The sequence below is a fragment of the Grampus griseus genome, assembly GCF_964374135.1.
Source record: "Grampus griseus genome assembly, chromosome: 11".
Lineage (NCBI taxonomy): Eukaryota > Metazoa > Chordata > Mammalia > Artiodactyla > Delphinidae > Grampus > Grampus griseus.
In genome coordinates this window covers 50,136,885-50,163,453 of record NC_139005.1, presented here as the reverse complement: position 1 = coordinate 50,163,453, position 26,569 = coordinate 50,136,885, and positions in this window count along the sequence as shown.

The window sequence follows — 26,569 nt, the reverse complement described above, 5'->3', positions numbered from 1 at the left end:
CTAAGTTTAAAAAGTCAGAGAAAGATAAATACTGTATGATCTCACATATTTGGAATAATAATTTTTAAAAACCCCACAAACCCATAAAAAAGAGATCAGAGTTATGGTTACCAGAGGCAGAGGGTGGGTGGAGGAGAAATGGAGGAAGGTGGTCAAAAGGCACAAACTCCCAGTTCTAAGATAAATAAGTACTAGGGATGTAATGTACAACATGATGACTAGGACCAACACTGTTGTATGATATATAGGAATACAGTTAAGAGTAAATTCTATGAGTTCTCATCACAAGGAGAAATTTTGTCTGTTTTTCTTTTTTCATTCTATTTTTTCTTTCTAAATGATAAGATGGATGTTAGCTGAACCTACTGTGATAATCATTTTGCAATATATGTAAATCAAACCATAATGCTGTAGGCCTTATACAGTGATATAGGTCAATTATTTCTCAATAAAGCTGGAGGAAAAAAACCCTAATCTGTCTTCTACCTGCAACTTCTTCAAATATTTCAAGATGATTATGTTCCCTGAATTGTCTCTTTAGACTGAACCGTCTTTGGCGCTCCATTCCATGTGTGATTTTTGAGTTCTTTAAAAGACTAGGGGCCCTCGACGAAGATTAATAATCCACAAATCCCTGTTTATTTTCAAAAACTAACCACAGAATTAGAAACAAAAGGTCAGTACAGCCAAAATCTGCTAATGTTCTACTTTGTCATTGGAAAATGTGGCAATACAGAATGTTATTCTCCTTTAAATGTCCAGTAAATGAAAATGATTTGCCAAATGCTGGGAAGTATTCTTATTACATGAAGAGTTGAAAACAGATACAGCAGAATTCTACTCATCTTAGTTTTCTTCTTTTTATCCTGTCTGAAAAAGTTGTCTATAGATCTCTCTAAACTTTGGAGAGATATAAAGTTATTCTTAAATAACTGATTAAGCAAATTTGTTTCTTTAGCAAGTCATGCTCACTTAATGACAACTAGCAATTTTTGGTTACCTTTAACTTTCTCATTGGCATTTGTAAGAATGCCACTTCCAGAAAAGCTTTATACAACCAATAATTTGATTTCAGTTCCAGTCTTTAGAAACACTCAGCCTGTTTTTTGCTACATCCCAGACCCTATAGCTATATTCAGTGATTTACTTCCCCATTTATGTCATTCTCCTAACCTCCTTTCCCTTGAGGTTCTCCCATGACTGAAGGACAATTTTAAGCTACTCTGCTCTGTCCTATTACAGTGAACTGAGACAGTTAATAGTATTTCAAACATAATAAGACAACTCTAATACAATTTTGCTGCTAACCAATGTACCTTTTACAGCAGATGGGCCACTGTAAAATATAATTAACTAAGACATACTGACGAGATACACAAATATTACTTTTTCACCTGGAGAGCTAGATGGAAGAGCGGAAGATTGATGAAATCTAAAGAAATTTAATGAACTCCAACTGTAGTGTCTGGGCCCCTAGTGAACATGGATTCTCATAGCAGCTTTGCGTTTGGTTCTACTTACAGGAAAGGATGTTCCAGTGTTTTGTAGGTGCTCTTCTTGGACCAGAAACAAACAAAGAGTTAGAGGGAGTTTTCTCCAAATGATTCTAACCTTGGAAACTCACTAAGCAGAGGTCAACTAAAACAGACTGTTGAGCTAGAAATTATGCGTCCACTTCCTTTATTAAGAAACACTTTTCAAAGACCCTAGAAAACCAAATTGCCACTTAGGGGGTTCCGAAATAATCAAGACCACTAGTGACAGCGGTGCGTGAAGTGATGTGAAAAGAATGCAGACATTAGATCAAGAAACATCTGGAGCTGAACCCTCCCTCTGCCACTTGCTAGCTCTGCCGTACTGGGGAAGTTTCTGCACTACTCTGGGTTTCAGCTTCTTCATCTGTGATAGGGGACCACCTGCCTTCGCCTTGTGAAGACGAAGCCATAGAAACGTATAAGACATCTAATTAATATAAAATAGGCACCCAACAAATGTCAGTTCCCTTTTGTGCCAACAAATGTGGAATGGCTCCCTCCTCTTGGTTCTACAGAAAACAAAATAAATTGTAGGAAGGGGTTTCCCAGGAGTTAGAACTTTCAGTGCTAACACCCTGGGGCACATTGTTCCAAGGGCTGCATTTGATAAATATTCCAAGTTGTAAGTATATGGCTATTAGTTCCTTCTTGATGTTGAATAGTGTTTTTTTAATATTATATTATATTTATTTATTTATGGCTGCGTTGGGTCTTCATTGCTGCACACGGGCTTTCTCTCGTAGCGAGCGGGGGCTACTCTTTGTTGCAGTGCGCAGGCTTATTGCGGTGGCTTCTCTTGTTGCGGAGCACGGACTCTAGGCACGTGGGCTTCAGTAGTTGCGGCACATGGGCTCAGTAGTTGTGGCTCCCAGGCTCTAGAGTGCAGGCTCAGTAGTTGTGGTGCACGGGCTTAGTTGCTCCACGGCATGTGGGATCTTCCCAGACCAGGGCTCGAACCCGTGTCCCCTGCACTGGCAGGCGGATTCTTAACCACTGCGCCACCAGGAAAGTCTCTGAATAGTGTTTTTTATTGTTTTGTGAAATAGAACTGAAAAACAGGTACTCATTATGCTGATAATCTGTTTTTATTAACTTAATTGAAGATTGTAAGTACTTTTACAGTAGTGATTCTTAATGAGACATTTGGTAATTCTGGAAACATTTTTAGTTATCACAACCTGGAGCTGTGGGAGGGTGCTACTGGCATCTAGTGGGTAGAGCAAGGGATGCTACTAAAGATCTTCCATGTGCAGGAGAGCGTCCCCTCTTTTCTGCTCTTCCCTCTCCTCCCCTTCCCCCAGAACAAAGAATTATCCAGCCCAAAATGTCAATAGTGCTGAGGTTGAGAAACCCTGTTTACAGGCTAAATAATCCCTATTCTCTTTACATGTAAAGACAGTTCATAAAAAAACTAATGGCATATCTGCCATCTCTCTACCATCTCTCCCACTTTTATATAACCCAATGATGATGATAGTGTAGATTTGTGTAGCATTTTAGAATTTACAAGGTGCTTTTATGTGATACCTCACTTAACTCAGACAACATTGTGAGGAATCCATTTTTAATAATTCTCATTTTACACATTTTACCTAAGACCATACTTAAGGGCAGAGCTAAGACTCAAACCCAAGACTTCTGGCCCTAAATCTTTCCACTGCCTCCTGCTCCACTCCTCATTCTGAATGATGCTATTCTCAAAAGAGCCCACTAAGGCAATGGACCTCAACTGAGGACGCACGTGAGAATAACCCAGGGAGATGTTTTGGGGTTTTTTTCGCGGTACACGGGCCTCTCACTGTTGGGGCCTCTCCCGTTGCGGAGCACAGGCTCCGGACGTGCAGGCTCAGCGGCCATGGCTCACGGACCCAGCCGCTCCGCGGCATGTGGGATCTTCCCGGACCAGGGCACGAACCCATGTCCCCTGCATCGGCAGGCGGACTCTCAACCACTGCGCCACCAGGGAAGCCCCAACCCAGGGAGATTTTTTAAATAGAGATTTATGGCCTATCAAATCTACTATACCTGAATCTCTGAGAATAGGGTCAGACATGTGTGTTTTCCAAGAGCACCCCTACATATGACCACTTCTGGTGCGTCTCATCTGGTTCAGAACACAAATCAAGTGATAATAATAATCTTTCTGGGAGCATTTACATGTTAAAATTTCTTAATCCAAAGAAATAAATCTCCGATGGTATTTCAGGCACCAGAGAGCCTTGAGTGTGGTGGAAACAGTTTTGTGTTGGTGAAGTCTCTCAATTACTCAAAAGTGACTGATGTTTTCATCTAATTTTAAGACTTTTTTTTGATTCTGGGTCAGAGTAATTTTTTAAATGGGGATCTATTTGCTTTCTCCTGTATATTTTCAATGTCCCTCAGATACTTATACACAGTAGATTTCATAACAAGAAACACAATACATTAAAAAGCGAGACACTGGCAAGAAAACTCCATTAAAGGCCAAATTAGCGTGGAAGACGACAGGATCATTGTCATACAGCTCCCGCGTCTCTACTTTAGGTCCTTCCAGTACTAGCTGTCATTTTTCAAACTTGTTTACCTGACAGACTCACATGTGGCTCTGTCCTTCTTTTTACCATAATACCCCTGATGATTGAATTGAGGCTCGTTACAGATTATTGAATTGAGGATCGTTACAGATTATTTATTTAAGTGCACTGCTCTGCAGTGTTCTCTCTGTGGTCCAACAGCATAGGCATCACCTATGAACCTGTTAGAAATGCAGAATCTACCTTGCAGCAAGGTTTCCAGGTGATGCCCATTCAAGTTGAAGGCACACTGCTCCAGTGACTTTTCCCACCAACACCCTTGAGAGGCTTCCCCAAACCAGTCATACTAATAATAATGGTTCAACACTGCAGCAACGCTCAAAGACAGTGGTTCCCAAAAATGTGGCCCTCAGACCAGCAACATAAGCATCACCTGGCAACTTGTTAGAAATGCACATTCCAGGCCTATCTCAGGCATACTGAATCAGAAACCGAGAGTGGGGCTCAGTAATGTGTGCTTTTTTAAATTGAAATGTAGTTGCCATACAATATTATGTTCGTTTCAGATACACTACATGATGATCTGACATTTGCATATGCTCTGAGATGATCACACGATTAGTCTAGTAGTCATCTGACCCCATATGAATTTATTACAATATGATTGGCCATATTCCTTATGCCATATATTACACTCCTGAGTACTCTGTTTTTAAAAAACCCTTCAAGCGATTCTTGTTGGATATAGTATGGTAAAGTTGGTGTGGCCACAGGAAGAGATGATGACAAGGCTCAGAAGAAGTTTATTATACTCACAGGTCCCAGAGAGAGAGTCACCGGATGCCAGGCAGGGTCACAGGGCAAAACACTAGGTGGTCAGGAGGCAGAAGACACAAGTGAGCAGAAGGTTTAAGCAGAGGCTTTATTGGGGTCTCCAGGGAAATGCAAGACAGGGCAGAGTAAGCAGTTTAGGATTGACTAGTTTAAATAATTCTGGTGGGCTCTGACATAGGTGTGGTCCCTAGTCACTTGATACCTGGCCCTGGGATGATACTTGATACCTGGGGCAGGGGAAATACGGGCTTGGTGTTTGGAGAGTTAGATGAGGAGGTAGCTGGGGTAATATAAACTTGGGATTTGTTGGTTTGCATATGAAAAGCATACTCTAGGCAAGGTATTATTATCTTTAGGTATTAGCTGGCCCTGGGAGGGGCAGTCTCTCCCCAGCCAGAAAGGTTTTTTAAGATGTTAAAACATCTTATACAGAACACTGGAAATACATGTATTTACAAGACCTTCTAATGCACGCTCAAGTTTAAAAACCATTTCTCTGAGGCAGAAGTTATCAACCCTAGCTTCATACCGAAATAATCTGGGGAGCTTTTAGTAAATATGAATACCTGTGTCCAACCCCAGACCAATTAAATCAGAATTTGAACAGACACATTGCAAGGGTGATTCTAATGTGCCACCAGGGTTCAGAACTGAGGCTCTGAAGAAAGGTAAGCATGGTTGATAAAGTATTACTAGATGTGAGCTAGTGTTTGTATAGCCTGACTGATTTCGGTGGGGCGGGGGCTGGGGGGGATATCCTGGCTTCAACTTCCCCACCCCTAATTTGTCTCAGGTGGTTGTGAGGGATTATTTGGTTTTTTTAATGATTTGGTTTTTTAAGAGACATAATCGTTGCACATTTCTCATAAAGTTTGGAAATATTAAAAAATTCATGAATTTAGTCTGCGAGTTGTTTTTGCTGATGGTAAATTGTCTGAAATTACCATAAAACTAGAAATTTAAGGATCAAAGAAATGTTAAGAAAGAGGTTGAAGAAAATATTTTTCTAAGTAAAATTATAAGGAGACAAATTAATATTTTTATTCCTACCAAGCTTACTTTGGAATCTTGGGTATGTAACTTTATTGTGACCAAAAATATTGCATAAAAAAATCAGTGAGGACCATACAGCTCCGTTGGCAATGATTTTCAGAGGACGGTTTTCTAGGTGGACAGGTAAACAAGAACATTTCCACATGTTAGCTCTGCCAGATAAATCCAGCACTAGATCAGAAACTCAAACTGTGACCCCCTCCTTTTCATATATAGTATTTTTTCAACAAAAATAATGATTCTGAAATTGGATTTGGATGAAAATTGCTTCGGGATCAAAACACACACTAAAAAGAATACCACACAGTTTATTCTTGTCCCAATTTTTATCACAATACACTCACTCTGCAGTGGTTTTCACCATCAAAAAATATTTTTATTGACATTAGAGATGACTTGCAGGACACGTGGAGCACAGGTGAATGTTGTTTCAAGGCAACATTTCAGGTCTTGAGTTAATCGCCTTTGCTAGTTGCTGGCTGTTGAGTTTAGGTGGTTAAAGTTCAGTCACAATGAAACTAATCACGAGTTGGTTCTCTGGGTGTACCTGTTACCTTTGCTCTCTTTAATAACTACACTTGAGTAATCTTGTAGTCATATCCCATTTATCAAGAGAGGAAAATAGAAAAGACCAAGAATCAGGAAAAAGCTATTTCCACTACTAAGAAATAACTCAAAACTTTGGTCCAGGTGTAACAATTATTTAGCACACAGGCTGCTACTCTCCCTCCCATATCTGTGTTAGGAATCACTAATCAATTATGGTTTTCCTTTTCTCTGAGTTAGGGCACAGCCTCAGAATTCTCAACATAAAGGCCCAGACTACTACTATTCAATCATGGGGAGACTTTTTGTTTTCCATCTTGACGGTGTATCAAGAAAATCATCTCTCTATATAACTAGACACATCTTTATTACTGGCTTTCTAAATTTGGTGAGCAAAAGTAACAGAGAATCCCTCTACAGTTTGTACACTGTGAGGCTACATATTTTATAGAAAGTATTTTTTTTATTTTGCACAATAACTAATTTTCCCTTAAAAGTTGCAAATACAATGGTATCAATCATATACTGTGTGACCTGGATCCTATGGTGGTAGTTAAGATATAAAGGACATTTTTCATAACAAGCATCAGGAAGATCCCTAATTCTTATAGTTTTTTTCAACTCATGAAAAAAGGGTTACTAGAGAACTTCTTAATCCACTAAAAAATATAATAAGTGTTACTTCTAAAGTATAACCATGAACTGGCACTGAACCATCTAGAACTTCCATGGCAATAGTCTGGGATGATTTCTCAAGTCACACAAAAGCCATTCAGAGGACCTCACCAAGCACTAGTGTCAGCCATAACCCTGGCTGAGTGAACAAATATCTTCAAAGCAGATTTGGGGAAAGAAATCAATGTAGGGCAGAAAGTAGCAAATACTTTTTCGTTATTATTTTCAAGGTACTTTGCTAATCATTGTCAAAAATACAAAGTATTAAAGTGAATCTTTCCCTAGGGAAGTTTGTAACAAACTGAAGGAATTATGCCTTGAAAAGTTAAACAATAGTCTAAGGCAACATGGTGATAAATAAACAATTGGTAAAAGCCAAGAAGCTCCAATTATTTTTTACAAAGGAGTGAAATTTTCTCTTTCCCAAAATCTCAAGAGAAGCCAAGAATGATGAAAAGCACCCTGGTACTGGTAACCTACAAGGCAGACATGTTTTCAAATCCAGAATCTGTTGTTTACTATCCATGTAGACTCAGGTAAGTGTCAGGTCACTGAGTATCTCTAAGCATTGGTTCCCTAATCTGTAAAATAAGGCTAATAATCTGTAAAATAAGGCTAGTAATCCTAATAGCCTCTTCATAGGACTGCTGTAAAGATTAAATGAGATAATGTATAGAAAGAGGTTAGCATGGTACCGCTCATGAAGTAGGTGCTCAATAAATGGTACATTATCATCGTATCATCATTGTGCTGCAGAAGCTGAGATAGGGAGCTCATGGAGGATGGTATCCTTACAACTGTGACCACTTTGGAGATTCCTCAGACAATGGACTGCTCTGTGGTTTGATAATCGTATATAGACAGTCAGTTCCATAAATGCAGACAAAAACTAACACGAGCTGATGTAATCAGGAATGGCTTTATGCTGGAAGCAGTCCTTTCATTGTGCCTTAACTAATACGTAGATGTTGGACAGGTGGAGAAGAAAATATAAAAGCAAGAATACCTTGGGCACAGCGTGTCTGGGAAACAGCAAGTAAGGAGCCAGTTAGAGTGGATAGCGCTGGGGAGTGGCAGGAAGCTGCATGGGAGTAGAGGCTTGGGCTGAGCAGCTCAACAAAGCAGAGACCAATCCCTACTGGTCTCCCTATTGTGAAGCCTCTATTTCAGACAAATTGGACTGTACGTTTCTTCTCACCCACAGCCATTTAGAACACATGGCTTCAACGGTTTTGTAAAGGCAAAGATTTACATAGTTAAAACTTGCCATTATTGTCTCTACACAAGAGAACCGTGCACTGTGAAATGAACTCTCGTCTTTTAAAAAATATAAGAAAATGTTCATGTCTTTTAAGTCAGATAAAACTTGAAACACTTTTCTCTTCCCATGCACTGTGAAGAAAAACCAAACTCCACTTTATTTTATTTTTGTAACTCATCAGTATTCTTCAGATTCAATCTACTCACCCCATTCCCTCCACAAAAAGCCATGCAGAGGGCTTCACCAGTCTGATACTGGTGATAGCCTCATAAAGCCCCAGAATTAGTAAATAGGTAATTTCAAAGTGAATGGGTAAATTAGGCCAAACATATCTTGTCCTTAGTGAACTAAAGGTGAGAATACCACTTATTGTCTGTCCTCTGTGCCATGTAATGTGCTAGTGCTTTACAAGTACTGTTATTTAATTCTTACAACCACCCTATGTGTGTAGCTATTAATAACCTCATCTCACGGAGACAAACCATGAGGCTGAGAGTACATAAGCAAGCTGCCCAAGGTCACACACACATTAAATGAAGGAGCCAGCTCTTGAACTTGGGTCTGTCTGATGCCAAAGCCACCCATGCTGTACTGCTTCCCAAAGGGCATCCGTAGGACCTAGTGGCCAAGCTCGGAGAAAAACTGCCTATATAAATCAGGATTCTTAAGAAGAAAGGCCGCAAGCAGACAATTGTCAATTGTTTATATTAATGGTTAGAAACAATAATTGATAATCTCAATCTATTTGGGGTAATTTCAAATGGCCATTTGTACTCCTTGATTGAGAAAACAAATGTTGTAAGTAACTAATGGCTGCAGACTTGAGAAGAAACGTTAGAAATATACCAAAAACTATTTTTAATGTAGTCTTTGGTAAACAGACCTAGTTTACCAGACGCTGCATTTGACCACTTAAATTTTAAGATCTATTGCCTGCCCACCCTTGGCTATATCCCCAATGAAATATCTGCTCTAAAAGATGAAGCACTCTTGCTATAGGAAAACTCTAGATTTATTTTTCCTATAGAAACCATTACTATCCTAATAATTTTCATGTTTATGTTTTCTTCAGGCAATTCCTAAAGTTATTTCTTTAAAAGGGAAAACGCCAAAGCTCTCTCTGAAACTTCTCAGTTTTTATGGATACAATCCCATGGTTAAGAAAAAAAATAGTCTGTAGGGCCTACATTTATTTAGTCTGACTGTGGTTTGGTGACTTAGAAGAAATATTGTGTGAGTGGTATTTTTAGTCCTGCCCTCAGAGAAGTAAGACCTTAACCCATTGCCCTTGGATTTGCACAACACTTACAGTTAGAAACATGCGCTCACACAGAAGAAGGACAATGGACCAAAGTCTATGTGTCTAATTGTAAGCGTTCACGCTCTGTGGTTGGCAGCATGGTGTAATGACTAAGAGTCGAGCTTCAGAGTTGGAGAGACTGGTCATGATCCTGAGCTGTTATCACTTACCATGTGTGTGATTTTGAGCAAAGTGCTTAACTCCTCTGAGCTTCATTTTCATGTACATATGTGTACCTAATGTGTGTATGTAAATAAAGTGGGGTGCATAACATACCTGGCATGTAGTAAGCATGCAATAAATGGAAGCTTATTATTGTTACCATTAGCTTATACAGGATTTGCCTTTCAAAGGGTCCTTAAGTTTGTGAGTTTTCTGAAGAATTTGTCTATCTTCCATTCTTTGTGAACTGGGTGCCAAGAGGAATTATTCCTTTTGCCCAAAATTACAGCTAAGTCCCAAGGGAGCACCCCATAATCTAGGTTCAGAGAGATGCTGGTCAGTTGCCAGATCTTGGAGACAACCAACCATTTTCCTTCAAAGGTCAACGACAGGTGCCCTACCACCAACCACTCCCCCCCACCCCATCCACATAAGGAGAGACTGAGAGATGAGAGGTCTGGGTGCTTATACACCTAAGCAGGAAGGAGAAAGAAGGGAGAAATGGTGGGGTTGAGACAGGGAACAGAGGAGCAACCTGCACTTCTACCAATTGACATAACAAACTGAATCGTGTTTCCCCGGGCTGAATGGACACCCCAAAAAAAACAGGTAGGCTTGATCTGCCTTTAAGTATCCCTCCCAAGAGGACCTCCCAGGCAGTAGTGGATGTATCTCCTTTAGTAGAGGCTGAGGTATGGCTACAGGGGGCAGAAGAGCCAGAGCCAGAGATCTTGCAGGGCTGACGACTTAATCTGTAGCCTGGTGCAAAATGAAAGTGCAGGGGTTGGGGTGTCAGTCTCCCCTTGGCTCCAGCCCACAGCGGATGAGCAACCCCCAGGACTGCTACCTCTGTGCAGGGGTATGCTGAATGACGGCGCCCGAATGGAGGGGTTAGGGGCAGGCAGAAGGCCAAGAGGCCCTAAAGGAGCCACGTGCCAAAGGCACTGAGGCACTTCCTTGGCCCACCCGACCCTGACTCTCCCCATACCTGCATCCAGGCGATGATGGAACTTGAGTCTTCCCCACCACCACCACTGTAATTCTCTCACTGCCCTGGGCAGAAGGTGGGAGCTGTAGTCTGCCAGGAGAGGGAGGCAGAGCAAGCCCTGTCACTAGGGAACAGAGAGTACATGATGGAGACCTTGCCCAAGGGAGGGAAGGAGCTACCAAGACAGGACCACGCAAGAGCTGAGGCGCCAAGCTGCCCAGCCAACGCTCCATTGTCCTATGGGACTCCACTTACAAAACACAAATCAAAGGTAAAATTATTAAGAATTTCAAGATGGCAACTGCAGAGCATTAAACTCCCAGGGATGGGGGGCGTTTCTGAGCACAAGGTCCTGTGTCACTGTTCTCAATTCCCACAGTTTCCACACTCACAAAGCCCTGGTCCTATATCAGGGAACTGGGCAGCAAGAAGCCCTGTAGGACCATCAGAGCACCCACAGATGCCCACCATGAGACAGCCAACATTTGGAGACTGATCAATAGCGAGTCAGCGGTAACCAGGACCACAGTACTTGCCAATCAGGGAGAAGTCTGAAACCCTACTCAGATAAGTAAGAGGGGTTTTCTCTTCTTGCCCCTCCTTCTCCCTGCCCCTAGCACTGGAAGAGGGAAGAGGGATAAGAGTATAATGAGATCAGCCCTCATCACAACTAGAGCAAGTGATGGGGTTACCCTGTGCTGGTGGGAAAGAAGGAGAGCTCTGAATTACACTGAGACTGAAATTTTAAACTTCAAGGGGTTAAAATGACTTTTTAAAAAATATCACTGAAAATAAAGAAATACATACAGCCAACTTATAACTGAAGGAACTGTTTCCCAGTGGAAAGGGGATTCAACACAACCCAGTTAGAAGGCACTTACTGAGGCATAAAGACATTTCATGGCGATACCCTAAGGAATGAGACTCCTGGATAAATTGGCAACATACACTTGTCCATAGTGGCCAAGCTGGCCTCCCTCGGTTGGCACACCCCTACACAGGTCATGCGCTTGCAAACTCCAGGGCCTTCTAGAGCCATGGGAGTGACACAGACATGGGCAAGTCACCCTGGCTGCTGCCAATACCTGTCTGGCCCACAGCAGAAGGGACATTAAAATACTTAGGTAACTCAGCACACAGACAACAGACTTTCAACCTAAGTTAAAGTTACTCACACCTGAGGGTGTCTGAGCTCAAAATATAAAGCTCTGAGCAAATTATAAATCAACACTTACTGAGCATCTACCAAGGAGGAGACAAAGAAAATTATTCCATCCCTTCCAGTTTACTACAGTCTATTTAGAGACCCAATATATAAGTGCTGCCACCCAGAGTTTGTTACCAGGTAAAAGTACAACAAAATTCAGGAAAGACAGAAATTTGCCCAGGCTGGAGTAGTCAGTGGAAGATCCACAAAAGAAGGGAGGACTGTACTAGGAAGGAATACATAGGTTTTGCTTGGAGTGGCATGGGCAAAGACACACAGGGATCAAGTGTGTGTCCAGTCAGTGAGAAATGTAGCCTCAATGTCTCAGAAGGTAAAGGCAGGGGAGCTGTCAGGTATATGACTAAATAGATGGGGAGGGAATTACGAAGAATGTGAAGGAGAAAAACACCCAACTTATCATCCAGATGCTTTATATGATCTATTTCATTTCGTTTCATTCTTACAAAAATTCTAAGACTCAGACTCAATCACATAAAAACCATACTGTCAGTATAAGCTACCTGGTGTGGCCCAGGTGAACAAAAACACTCTTAACAAGGCCCTCAGGTTAAAAAACAAAACAAAATAAAACTCTTAACAGACACGATATTCCAATAGCTTAGAGGTTATTTCTAAGAAGCTGGGCAAGGGCTAAACTTCCTTTGGAATGTGTAGGGTTTGGACCGTGCAGACCTGCTGAGTTAATCCTTCACTGCACAAATAGACATTATTTATAATTGAATAAACTAGTACTCTGAGAGCTTAGGTTACTCTTTCAATATCTACTAGATGTAAACACTCTATACAGGGTTTGGATCTACTTTTGTCTGAATCCAAAATCTGTGCTCTTTCCACTATCAGCACACTGCCTCCTCTCCAGGTACTGAAAGTCAAATAGGTGATTAGACATGATTCTGAAAATATCTGAGGGCCGATAAAGGTCTGACAGAAGGATATGGCATATGGAAATCAGGGTTCTAAGAGGATTTCAGAATTACTTTTCAATATTAAGGGAAAAAATGATTTGTAAAAGGGAAGAGAAGAGACAGGTGTCAGCTAAGAGATTTTTGCAGTAATCCAAGCAGAATGCAATAAGCTCATAGCTGTAAGAATATAACGGAAGGTATATGTGAGCTATTTGCAAGAAAAGAAATTACAGAACTTTGTTAAAAACTGGATATTGGGAGGAGGAGCTTCAAGATGGCGTAAGAGTAAGACGTGGAGATCACCTTCCTCCCCACAAATACATCAGAAATACATCTACATGTGGAACAACTCCTACAGAACACCTACTGAATGCTGGCAGAAGACCTCAGACTTCCCAAAAGTCAAGAAACTCCCACATGTTCCTGGGTAGGGCAAAAGAAAAAAGAAAACACAGAGACAAAAGAATAGGGATGGAACCTGCACCTCTGGGAGGCAGCTGTGAAGGAGGAAACGTTTCCACACACTAGGAAGCCCCTTCGCGGGCAGAGACTGCGGGTGGCGGAGAGGGGAAAGCTTCGGAGCCGCGGGGGAGAGCACAGCAACAGGGGTGCAGAGGGCAAAGCGGAGAGATTCCCGCACAGAGGACTGGTGCCGACCAGCACTCACCAGCCCGAGAGGCTTGTTTGCTCACCCGCCGGGGCGGGCGGGGCTGGGAGTTGAGGCTCGGGCTTCGGTCGGAGCGCCTGGAGAGGCCTGGGGTTGGCTGCGTGAACACAGCCTGCAGGGGCTTAGTGCGCCACGGCTAGCCGGGAGGGAGTCTGGGGAAAAGTCTGGACCTGCCGAAGAGGCAAGAGACTTTTTCTTGCCTCTTTGTTTCCTGATGCGCGAGGAGAGGAGATTAACAGCGCCGCTTAAAGGAGCCCCAGAGACGGGTGCGAGCCACGGCTATCAGCGCGCACACCAGAGACGGGCAGGAGACGCTAAGGCTGCTGCTGCCGCCCCCAAGAAGCCTGTGTGCGAGCACAGGTCACTATCCACACCCGCCTTCCGGGGAGCCTGTGCAGCCCGCCACTGCCAGGGTCCCGTGATCCGTGGACAACTTCCCCGGGAGAACGCACTGCACGCCTCAGGCTGGTTGCAATGTCATGCCGGCCTCTGCCACCATAGGCTCGCCCTGCATCTGTACCCCTCCCTCCCCCGGCCTGAGTGAGCCAGAGCCCCTGAATCAGCTGCTCCTTTAATCCCATCCTGTCTGGGTGGGAAGAGATGCCCTCAGGCGACCTACACGCAGAGGCAGGGCCAAATCCAAAGCTGAACCCTGGGAGCTGTGCGAACAAAGAAAAAGGGAAATCTCTCCCAGCAGCCTCAGGAGCAGCAGATTAAATCTCCACAATCAACTTGATGTGCCCTGCCTCTGTGGAATACATGAATACACAAAGAATCATCCCAAATTGAGGAGGTGGACTTTGGGAGCAACAATATATTTTTTTTTCCCTTTTTCTCTTTTTTTGTGAGTGTGTATGTGTATGCTTCTGTGTGTGATTCTGTCTATGTAGCTTTGCTTTTACCATTTGTCCTCGGGTTCTGTCTGTCCATTTTTCTTTTTTTTAAGTATCGTTTTCAGCACTTGTTATCATTGGTGGATTTGTTTTTTGGTTTGCTTGCTCTTCTTTCTTTCTTTCTTTTATTATTACTTTTTAAAAACTTTTTTAATAATTACTTTTTATTTTTTATCATAATAACTATTTTATTTTACATTATTTTATTTTATCTTCATCTTTCTTTTTTTTCTCCCTTTTATTCTAAGCCATGTGGATGACAGGCTCTTGGTGCTCCAGCCAGGCATCAGGGCTGTGCCTCTGAGGTGGGAGAGCCAAGTTCAGGACACTGGTCCACAAGAGACCTCCCAGCTCCACGTAATATCAAATGGCGAAAATCTCCCAGAGATCTCCATCTCAACACCAAGACCCAGCTCCACTCAATGACCAGCAAGCTACAGTGCTGGAAACCCTATGCCAAACAACTAGCAAGACAGGAACACAACCCCATCCATTAGAAGAAAGGCTGCCTAAAATCATAATAAGGCCACAGATACCCCAAAACACACCACCAGACGTGGACCTGCCCACTGAAAGACAAGATTCAGCCTCATCCACCAGAACACAGGCACTAGTTCCCTCCACCAGGAAGCCTACACAACCCACTGAACCAACCTTAGCCACTGGGGACAGACACCAAACACAACAGAAACTACGAACCTGCAGCCTGTGAAAATAAGACCCCAAACACAGTAAGTTAAGCAAAATGAGAAGACAGAGAAAGACACAGCAAATGAAGGAGCAAGATAAAAACCCACCAGACCTAAAAAATGAAGAGAAAATAGGCAGTCTACCTGGAAAAGAATTCAGAGTAATGATAGTAAAGATGATCCAAGATCTTGGAAACTGAATGGAGAAAATACAAGAAATGTTTAACAAGCACCTAGAAGAACTACAGAGCAAACAATGATGAACAACACAATAAATGAAATTAAAAATTCTCTACAAGGGATCAATAGCTGAGGCAGAAGAACCGATACGTGACCTGGAAGATAAAATAGTGGAAATAACTACTGCAGAGCAGAATAAAGAAAAAAGAATGAAAAGAATTGAGGACAGTCTCAGAGACTCTGGGACAACATTAAATGCACCAACATTTGAATTATAGGGGTCCCAGAAGAAGAAGAGAAAAAGAAAAGGACTGAGGAAATATTTGAAGAGATTATAGTTGAAAACTTCCCTAATACAGGAAAGGAAATAGTTAATCAAGTCCACCAAGCACAGAGAGTCCCATACAGGATAAATCCAAGGAGAAACACACCAAGACACATATTAATCAAACTGTCAAAAATTAAATACAAAGAAAAAATATTAAAAGCAGCAAGGGAAAAATAACAAATAACATACAAGGGAATCCCCATAAGGATAACAGCTGATCTTTCAGCAGAAACTCTGCAAGCCAAATGGGACTGACAGGACATATTTAAAGTGATGAAGGAGAAAAACCTACAACCAACAGTACTGTACCCAGCAAGGATCTCATTCAGATTCTAAAGAGAAATTAAAACCTTACAGACAAGCAAAAGCTAAGAGAGTTCAGCACCACCAAACCACCTTTACAACAAATGCTAAAGGACCTTCTCTAGGCAGGAAACACAAGAGAGGGAAAAGACCTACAATAACAAACCCCCCCAAATTAAGAAAATGGTGATAGGAACATATATATCGATAATTACCTTAAATGTAAATGGATTAAATGCTCCCACCAAAAGACACAGACTGGCTGAATGGATACAAAAACAAGACCCATATATATTCTGTCTGCAAGAGACCCATTTCAGACCTAGGGACACATACAGACTGAAAGTGAGGGGATGGAAAAAGATATTCCATGCAAATGGAAATCAAAAGAAAGCTGGAGTAGCAATTCTCAAATCAGACAAAATAGACTTTAAAACAAAGACTATTAGAAGAAACAAAGAAGGACACTACATAATGATCAAAGGATCAATCCAAGAAGAAGATATAACAATTGTAAATATTTATGCACCCAACATAGGAGCACCTCAGTATATAAGGCAAATACTAACAGCCATAAAAGGGGAAATCGACAGTAACACAATCATAGTAGGGGACTTTAACACCCCACTTTCACAAAGGGACAGATCATCCAAAATGAAAATAAATAAGGAAACACAAACTTTACATGATACATTAAACAAGGTGGAGTTAATTGATATTTATAGGACATTCCATCCAAAAGCAACAGAATACACATTCTTCTCAAGTGCTCATGGAACATTCTCCAGGATAGATCATATCCTGGGTCACAAATCAAGCCTTGGTAAATTTTAGAAAACTGAAATTGTATCAAGTATCCTTTCCAACCACAATGTTATGAGACAAGATATCAATTATAGGAAAAAATGTGTAAAAAATACAAACACATGGAGGCTAAACAATACACTACTTAATAACCACGATATCACTGAAGAAATCAAAGAGGAAATCAAAAAATACCTAGAAACAAATGACAATGAAAACACGATGACCCAAAACCTATGGGATGCAGCAAAAGCAGTTCCAAGAGGGAAGTTTATAGCAATACAATCCTACCTTAAGAAACAAGAAACATCTCCAATAAACAACCTACCTTACACCTAAAGCAATTAGAGAAAGAACAAAAAACCCCCAAAGTTAGCAGAAGGAAAGAAATCATAAAGATCAGATCAGAAATAAATGAAAAAGAAATGAAGGAAACAATAGCAAAGATCAATAAAACTAAAAGCTGGTTATTTGAGAAGATAAACGAAATTGATAAACCATTAGCCAGACTCAACAAGAAAAAAAAGGAGAAGACTCAAGTCAACAGAAATAGAAAGGAAAAGGGAGAAGTAACAACTGACACTGCAGAAATACAAAGGATCATGAGAAATTACTACAAGCAACTATATGCCAATAAAATGGACAACCTGGAAGAAATGGGCAAATTCTCAGAAAGGCACAACCTTCCGAGACTGAACCACGAAGAAATAAAAAATATGAACAGACCAATCACAAGCACTGAAATTGAAACTGTGATTAAAAATCTTCCAACAAACAAGCACCCAGGACCAGATGGCTTCACAGGTCAATTCTATCAAACATTTAGAGAAGAGCTAACACCTATCCTTCACAAACTCTTCCAAAATAGAGCAGAGGGAGGAACACTCCCATGCTCATTCTATGAGGCCACCATCACCCTGATACCAAAACCAGACAAAGATGTCACAAAGAAAGCAAACTACAGGCCAATATCACTGATGAACATAGATGCAAAAATCCTCAACAAAATACTAGCAAACAGAATTCAACAGCACATTAAAAGATTCATACACCATGATCAAGTGGGGTTTATCCCAGAAATGCAAGGATTCTTCAATATACGTAAATCAATCAATGTGATACACCATATTAACAAATTAAAGGAGAAAAACCATATGATCACCTCCAGAGATGCAGAGAAAGCTTTCAACAAAATTCAACACCCATTTATGATAAAAACTCTCCAGAAAGTAGGCATAGAGAGAACTTTCCTCAACAGAATAAAGGCCATATATGACAAACCCACAGCCAATATCGTCCTCAAAGGTGAAAAACTGAAACCATTTCCACTAAGATCAGGAAGAAGACAAGGTTGCCCACTCTCACCACTATTATTCAATGTAGTTTTGGAAGTTTTAGCCACAGCAATCAGAGAAGAAAAAGAAATAAAAGGAATCCAAATTGGAAAAGAAGAAGTAAAGCTGTGACTGTTTGCAGATGACATGATACTATACATAAAGAATCCTAAAGATGCTACCAGAAAACTGCTAGAGCTAATCAATGTATTTGGTAAAGTAGCAGGAAACAAAATTAATGCACAGAAACCTCTTGCATTCCTATACACTAATGATGCAAAATCTGAAAGTGAAATTAAGAAAACACTCCCATTTACCACTGCAACAAAAAGAATAAAATATCTATGAATAAACCTACCTAAGGAGACAAAAGACCTGTATGCAGAAAATTATGACACTGATGAAAGAAATTAAAAATGATACAAATAGATGGAGAAATATACCATGTTCTTGGATTGGAAGAATCAACACTGTGAAAATGACTATACTACCCAAAGCAACCTACAGTTTCAATGCAATCCCTATCAAACTACCACTGGCATTTTTCACAGAACTAGAACAAAAAATTTCACACTTTGTATGGAAACACAAAAGACCCCGAATAGCCAAAGCAATCTTGAGAAAGAAAACGGAGCTGGAGGAATCAGGATCCTGGACTTCAGACTATACTACAAAGCTACAGTAATCAAGATAGTATCGTACTGGCACAAAAACAGAAATATAGATCAATGGAACAGGATAGAAAGTCCAGAGATAAACCCACGCACATATGGTCACCTTAACTTTGATAAAGGAGGCAAGAATATACAGTGGAGAAAAGATAGCCTCTTCGATAAGTGGAGCTGGGAAAACTGGACAGCTACATGTAAAAGAATGAAATTAGAACACTCCCTAACACCACACACAAAAATAAACTCCAAATGGATTAAAGACCTAAATTTAAGGCCAGACACTATCAAACTCTTAGAGGAAAACATAATCAGAACACTCTCTGACATAAATCACAGCAAGATCCTTTTTGACCCACCTCCTAGAGAAATGGAAATAAAAACAAAAATAAACAAATGGGACCTAATGAAACTTAAAAGCTTTTGCACAGCAAACGAAACCATAAACAAGACCAAAAGACAACCCTCAGAATGGGAGAAAATATTTGCAAATGAAGCAACTGACAAAGGATTAATCTCCAAAATTTACCAGTAGCTCATGCAGCTCAATATCCAAAAAACAAACAACCCAATCCAAAAATGGGCAGAAGACCTAAACAGACATTTCTCCAAAGAAGATATACAGATTGCCAACAAACACATGAAAGAATGCTCAACATCATTAATCATTAGAGAAATGCAAATCAAAACTACAATGAGATATCATCTCACACCAGTCAGAATGGCCATCATCAAAAAATCTAGAAACAATAAATGCTGGAGAGGGTGTGGAGCAAAGGAAACCCTCTTGCACTGTTGGTGGGAATGTAAATTGATACAGCCACTATGGAGAACAGTATGGAGGTTCATTAAAAAGCTAAAAATAGAACTACCATACGACCCAGCAATCCCACTACTGGGATTATACCCCGAGAAAACTAATTCAAAAAGAGTCATGTACCACAATGTTCATTGCAGCTCTATTTCCAACAGCAAGGACATGGAAGCAACCTAAGTGTCCATCAACAGATGAATGGATAAAGAAGATGTGGCACATATATACAATGGAATATTACCCAGCCATAAAAAGAAACGAAATTGAGTTATTTGTAGTGAGGTGGATGGACCTCGAGTCTGTCATACAGAGTGAAGTAAGTCAGAAAGAGAAAAACAAATACCGTATGCTAACACATATATATGGAATCTAAAAAAAAATAAAAGGTATGAAGAACCTAGGGGCAAGATGGGAATAAAGACACAGACCTACTAGAGAATGGACTTGAGGATACGTGGAGAGGGAAGGGGGAGCTGGGACGAAGTGAGCGAGTGGCATGGACATATATACACTACCAAATGTAAAATAGATAGCTAGTGGGAAGCAGCTGCATAGCACAGGGAGATCAGCTTGGTGCTTTGTGACCACCTAGAGGGGTGGGATAGGGAGGGTGGGAGGGAGGGAGACGCAAGAGGGAAGAGATATGGGGACATATGTATAGGTATAACTGATTCACTTTGTTATAAAGCAGAAACTAACACACCACTGTAAAGCAATTATACTCCAATAAAGATGTTAAAAAAAAAAAAAAACAAGGACTGGATATTGGGAAGAGAGAGAAAAGGAGAGTAAGAGATACCAGGAGTTCTCATGACACCCATTACTCTTTATGCTTGTGATACATTTGATAGCTCCTTTAATTCTCACCACAACGCTACGTCATTGGAATTATTATTCCATTTTTAGAGATAAGGAAACGAGAGCCTCCGAGAATTGAACCACCTTGCAAAGGTCTTAAAGTTAGCACGCAGACCTAATCATGCCTGAGTCAGAAAGCCCATGCACTTTCCTAATCATTGTGCTACCTTCCTTGGGAGGTTAGGAAAATGCTGATGGCTCTGTCAAAGCGGAGGGAAGTTGATTGGTGAAATTTTGAATGTGCTAAATTTGAGACTAACAGAGTAGCAGCTCTGTGGAGGTATGTGGTATTATCTAATGGATCTTACATCTTTATTAAATCTTCCACAGTCTACCCTTATTATCAGTGCAGATCTTTGTGGAGAACTCTGCTTTATTATTTAACATTTCTTCAGATAAGCTTAGAGATCACAGACTATGTGCAGGCAAAATGAATGTATTTTAAAAATTGAATAAAAATAACTGTATTCCTTTAAAAAGCACTTGGCCTACATTTTGGGCCTCGGAAGTTTGGCTGCTTATAATTCCATGTGCATAAGGCAGTAGGATTCAAGAAAGACAGACTAGTGCTAGGCAAAAAAAAAAAAAAAAAAAAAGGCATCCAGATAGAAAAACAAAATCTACTCAAAGATTATAAAGATACAAAATGTTAGCCTATGTAGAAGGAAGGTGTTTGGCTTCTTCCTCAGACCCAACAGTAAAACTAACATTCAACATCCACCAATGAAGAGGAAACCAGTGGTGTTATTTCCATCTGAAAAGAACATGTTCTAATTCACAGCAATCTTGAAACCCAGCACAGAAAACAATATCACACTCAGGCTGTTGCACATCTATTAAATTCTAAAACTATATTCTTTCCTCATCCTTCTCTGACAGGGTCACCACCCAGCCTGAAGGTGGAGGTCTGTAATCAGTAAAGATACACTCAACACTTTGCTAGGTGAGTCATTATTCTGTTTCAAGGCACATTACACAGTGTTCTAATGAACCCAAGTTATCCTGGAACAAAAAATAAAACTTTGACTAAATCTGTGCATCCAGGAGCTTTAGTCATCTGTGCATCCGGGAGATTTTTCTGTGTAGCCAGGAAACGTCACCATAGAGGCCCCCTCGCTTCCTCTGCCAGGCTAGTCATTACCTCGCCTGAGGCACGTTGCATGTCGATCTGAGGGCGAAAGTTGAAGAAAATCTCTGAAGAAAATCTTTGACTTATAAGTCTGTAAATATGGGACTTATCATATCCAGGAAACGTCATGAGAGCTGTTATAACAGGAACTATTGGCCCTCTGGGAAACTGCAGGATTTCTTGGATTCAGTTTTTGAATATGAGCCAGAGGCAGATCTAAACCAAGAAATATGGATTGATGACGAGAGAAAGAACCTTTCTTCTCTAAGAATATTAGAGAAGAAAGGTTCTTTCTAACCTTTCTTCTCTAAGAATAACCTTTCTTCTCTAAGAATATTTCTACCAAAAAGCCCTGATGATTCTGACTATTTGTCTTTCTGTTTACCTTTCCGTTTCTTAAATACGCAGCATAGCTATTACCAGGTTCTATCTAATCCGTTAATGAAAGCAGGTCGGAATTTCACTCTCTTCTGTGACATGCCAGTTGAGATGAAATTTATTTTAACACGGCCTGCCCGCTTACCCTTCCTACCTTATTCCTCGTCCTACCACCCATTGCACCATAAATTCAAGCCACTAAAAACTCAGTTATCCTATTTGAGTCTTTGCACAAGCTGTTCCCACTGACTGGAGTGACCTGGCAAGACTCCAGTTTATTTGAGAGGCTAATTCTTACTCATCCTTCAAAATTCAGCTCAGAGTCATAACTCCAGGCTGCCCTCCCTGGGCCCCTCTGACTCCCATGTAAGAGGTCATTCCCCTTCTGTGCTCCATAAGCAATGTCTGCTCACCCCTCCCATAGCACTGATGCTGAACAACATTTGTCCATTACTGCATCTAGTACTACCACTAGACTGTGAGTTCTCTGAGGCCAAGGACAGTGTCTATTACACTAGGATCCCCAAGATACCATATATGTACTATTTAGCACCTAATAATCACTAGTAAATGTTATAGGATGAATACATGATTAAATATAATTCGATACATACTTGAAAGCAACAATCTGCTATTAGAGAGTTAATACAACCCAAGTAGACACATCGTAATGAGGTGTGATCTAAATAACAAATTTACTTCTATGATAGACTTTTCTGCTTCCAAGCTCACCCTCATCATCCTTTTTCACTCCGCCACAGAATGCTCTTTCTGAACAAAACTCATTGTGTGCATGGCCCTTCATGATCTGGCCTGGATTACTTCTCTGGCTTTGTTCCTCCCACAAACCTCCTCCTAAACCCCATTATGACCTACTCAGATCACAATGCAATCACTCCTTCACAATGCCCACATACAAAAAGCACCAAGTCAATGTTTAGTAAGTAGAAAAGGCCAAGCATTCTGTGATGTACTAAAGCTTGTAGATTGCAACTGAGTGGGAAAATCTTAGCTACATTTAGCTAAGATGCCAGGCACTGAGTAAGGTACCAGGAGAATAAAGATGCCAGGATGCCAGGAGCTAAGATGCCAGGCACTGAGTAAGGTACCAGGAGAATAAAGATGTACTCCGAATCTACTATATAATGCAGTAAAGAAGACACATAAGAGATAACTTATTTTTTTAATAAATTCAATAAAATAAATTGAATATAGTAAAGTAAAACTTTGCCCAGTTCAGAAAAGATGAGAAGATGATTCTTGAGCAAATCCTGAAGGATGAATGTCTATCAGTTTAAGAAAGGGCACTTCAGGCAAAGGGCATGGCGGTATGAGACAGTACAGTACAGGCTACAAGCTATGAGTGATGGAATCAAGGGATGGTGGTGACGTGAACTAAAACCATCACACTAGAGATGGAGCGGAGGGGCTCAATTCAGGAAATATATAGACCTAGGATCAGTATCCTTGATGATGATGGAATTGGGGAGGAGGGGGAGAGAGGAAGGTGATGACATGTGGAGAAGGAACAGGTGTGGAGTGGGACGGGCAAGAAAATGAGTTCCAGTCTCAGCACACACAGTTTAGATATCTGGGGTGCCTCAAGTCACCATAAGCTGTAGACAGTTTGATATATAAGCAGATGTGTGCCGTGGGCAGTTTGATATACAACCCAGGTTCTTATAATCAGAGTGGGAAATCTAAGACCATAAAAGAAAATGAGATTGCTTGAGGAGAGCATGTACAGAAGAAGAAGCAAAGAACCAAGAACAGAGCTCAGGGTCATAGGGAAGAGGCAGGGGAATAGCCCAGGAAGATGGCCAAAGGAAACAGGAAGAAGTTGCGTAACCAGGGGTGAGTAGCTGATCAAAGTCAAGGACATAGAGCTTGAAAGAAGAAATCGAGAGTGAAAATTGCAGTAGAGTAGTCCAAAAAGATGAGGGCAGGAAAATGACCATCAGGTTTGGCAAGATGAATGCCATTGGCAGGGAGGATTCCATGGGACGATGGGGCTGAGGCCAAATTGCAGAGAATTGATACATGAAAAGCAGGTGAAGAAGGGGAGACAGTGAGCGTGGGATGACCCTTAAAGAAGTTGAATGAGAAGGGAAGAAAAAGAAAGAGGGTAATACTGGAGGTGGGCAGGGAAAAGAAATGGTGGTTCCACAGTCACAGGAAAAATTAGAAGACAGGAGAGTTAGGAGCATGTTGGGAACTGGGGAGGAGAAACCAATAAACCAAACAAACAAAAAGGAAAAAAAAAGTAATGCTCACTAAAAATGAGCTCCTTGGTGCCTTGGATTGTGTCTTTTTCTTTTTTTCTCCTTCAGTCTCAGCACAGCGCCTGACACACAACTATCCAAGGTCTGCTAAATGAATATGCGAGTAAATGATGACGCAACATCCCCGAGGAAACCAGCAGAAAGTCACCAAGGGCCTCAAGTGAGACTGACCTTGAACATGGGAAAAGACACCACATCCTCTGAAACAGAAAGATATGAGGGAAAAACAGATTTCTACACTAGAGCTTTCTCACGCTGACAGATTAACTTCCGCACTCGCAAATGCAAGTATTTAAAATCTGCTAATTAATTGTTATGTGCTATTATGTTATGTACTGTTTCAACACTTCTTGAATGGACATTTTCAGGAAGGCAAAATACATTCTTTCTGGCCTTCTGATCTATATTTCTATCATATTACTCCTTAAAAGACGTTAAGACCCTTAAGGATATAAACCTTGACCTTTTCTTACTTTATTTTTTAAAATAAATGATCTAGCAGAGAAGGGGAAATTGATGATGCATCAGAAAGAACCTGACTGGGGTTCTGACTAATTACTAGATAAGTTATAAGCAATGTCTTTGAGAAGTTGAGGGTTGATGACATTTAGGAGGCAAGTGGAGGGACTGGGCTAAAACAGGGAGGAATCATCAGTTTGTCCATCATATCCTCATCCATTAAGTCATCTAGACTTCTCGGCTATCAGATTGACTGTTGTGGTAACACAGGGCTTGTGTTCAAATCACCCTCATTTTACTTAATAATGGCCCAGAGAAGCTGTAAAGTGCTTCCTTTAAGTGAAAAGGGGAACGTTCTCGACTTAATAAGGAAAAATAAAATTGAGTGCTGACGTTGCTAAGATCTACGATAAGAACAAATCTATCTGTGAAACTGTGAAGAGAAAAGAGAAATTTGTGCTAGTTTTGACGTTGAACCTCAAACTGCATAATAAGTGCTTAAGATGGAAAAGGCAATCAATTTGTACAATAAGATATTCTGAGAGAGAGAGGGAGAGATCACATTCACATAAACTTTATTACAGTACATGGTTATAATTGTTCTATTTTATTAGTAGTTATTGCTGTTAGTTTCTTACTGCACCTAATTCATAAAATAAACTTTATCATAGTTATGTATTCATAGAAAACAACATAGTAAATATAGGGGTTAGGACTGTCCGTGCTTATAGGCATCTACTCAGGGTCTTCGAACATATACCCAACAGATAAGGGGGAAACTGTATATGAATAACTGAAACTATATTTACTCTTGTTATGTGCTATGAACTCCACCCAGCTCTAACCTGTTCTCGTCTGTTTAGTTTTTTCAACACACAATTTGAAAAACAAGGGTCTAGAAAAGCAGAAGAAGGCAATGGACTAGAGAGATGAAGTGGGACTGCCAGGCATCAGGGAGGGTCCACTCGAGATTAATGGGGATAAATTTCACGTGAGCCCAGTAGTCATGGCTGTAGGGTTATCTGTCATGTTCAGCTGCAAGGAGGCAGGCATGGAGTAGGCAGAGAGTTAGATTTAACTAGGATTGGGGCTTTCCAGGCACCTGTGCTGAAGGATGAAGCAAGGGCATCTGGGAGCTGCAAGGGGGTTGCTATAATGTCAAAGCACGGAATCTAGGACAGGTAAGACTGTAACATGAGGTTAAGATAGAGAGTTAGAGAAGAAGAAGAGGTGGTCAATCAATGGACTGAAGGTCTGGTGGGGCCGGAAAAGTGAGGACAGCACATCAGAGAGAGTGAGCTAGCAAAACAGGATGCAATGGTGGGAAAGTAGGTGCTTGAAACTGAGATTAAGGTAGGAACTTATTTTTGGTAAACACATGGGCAAGGGTGGGACCATGGGAGTGAATGACTGGGGTAAGGAAAAGGACAAGTTCCCCGGAGAAAGGAGGTTAAGCAACCAAGAGCAGGGGATGTTGAAAAGATCATTTAGGGCTTCCCTGGTGGCACAGTGGTTAAGAATCCGCCTGCCAATGCAGGGGACACGGGTTTGAGCCCTGGTCTGGGAAGATCCCACATGCCGCGGAGCAACTAAGCCCGTGTGCCACAACTGCTGAGCCTGTGCTCTAGTGCCTGCAAGCTACAACCACTGAGCCCACGTGCCACAACTACTGAAGCCCACACACCTAGAGCCTGTGCTCTGCAACAAGAGAAGCCACCGCAATGAGAAGCCCGCACACTGCAATGAAGAGTAGCCCCCGCTCGCCACAACTAGAGAAAGCTGC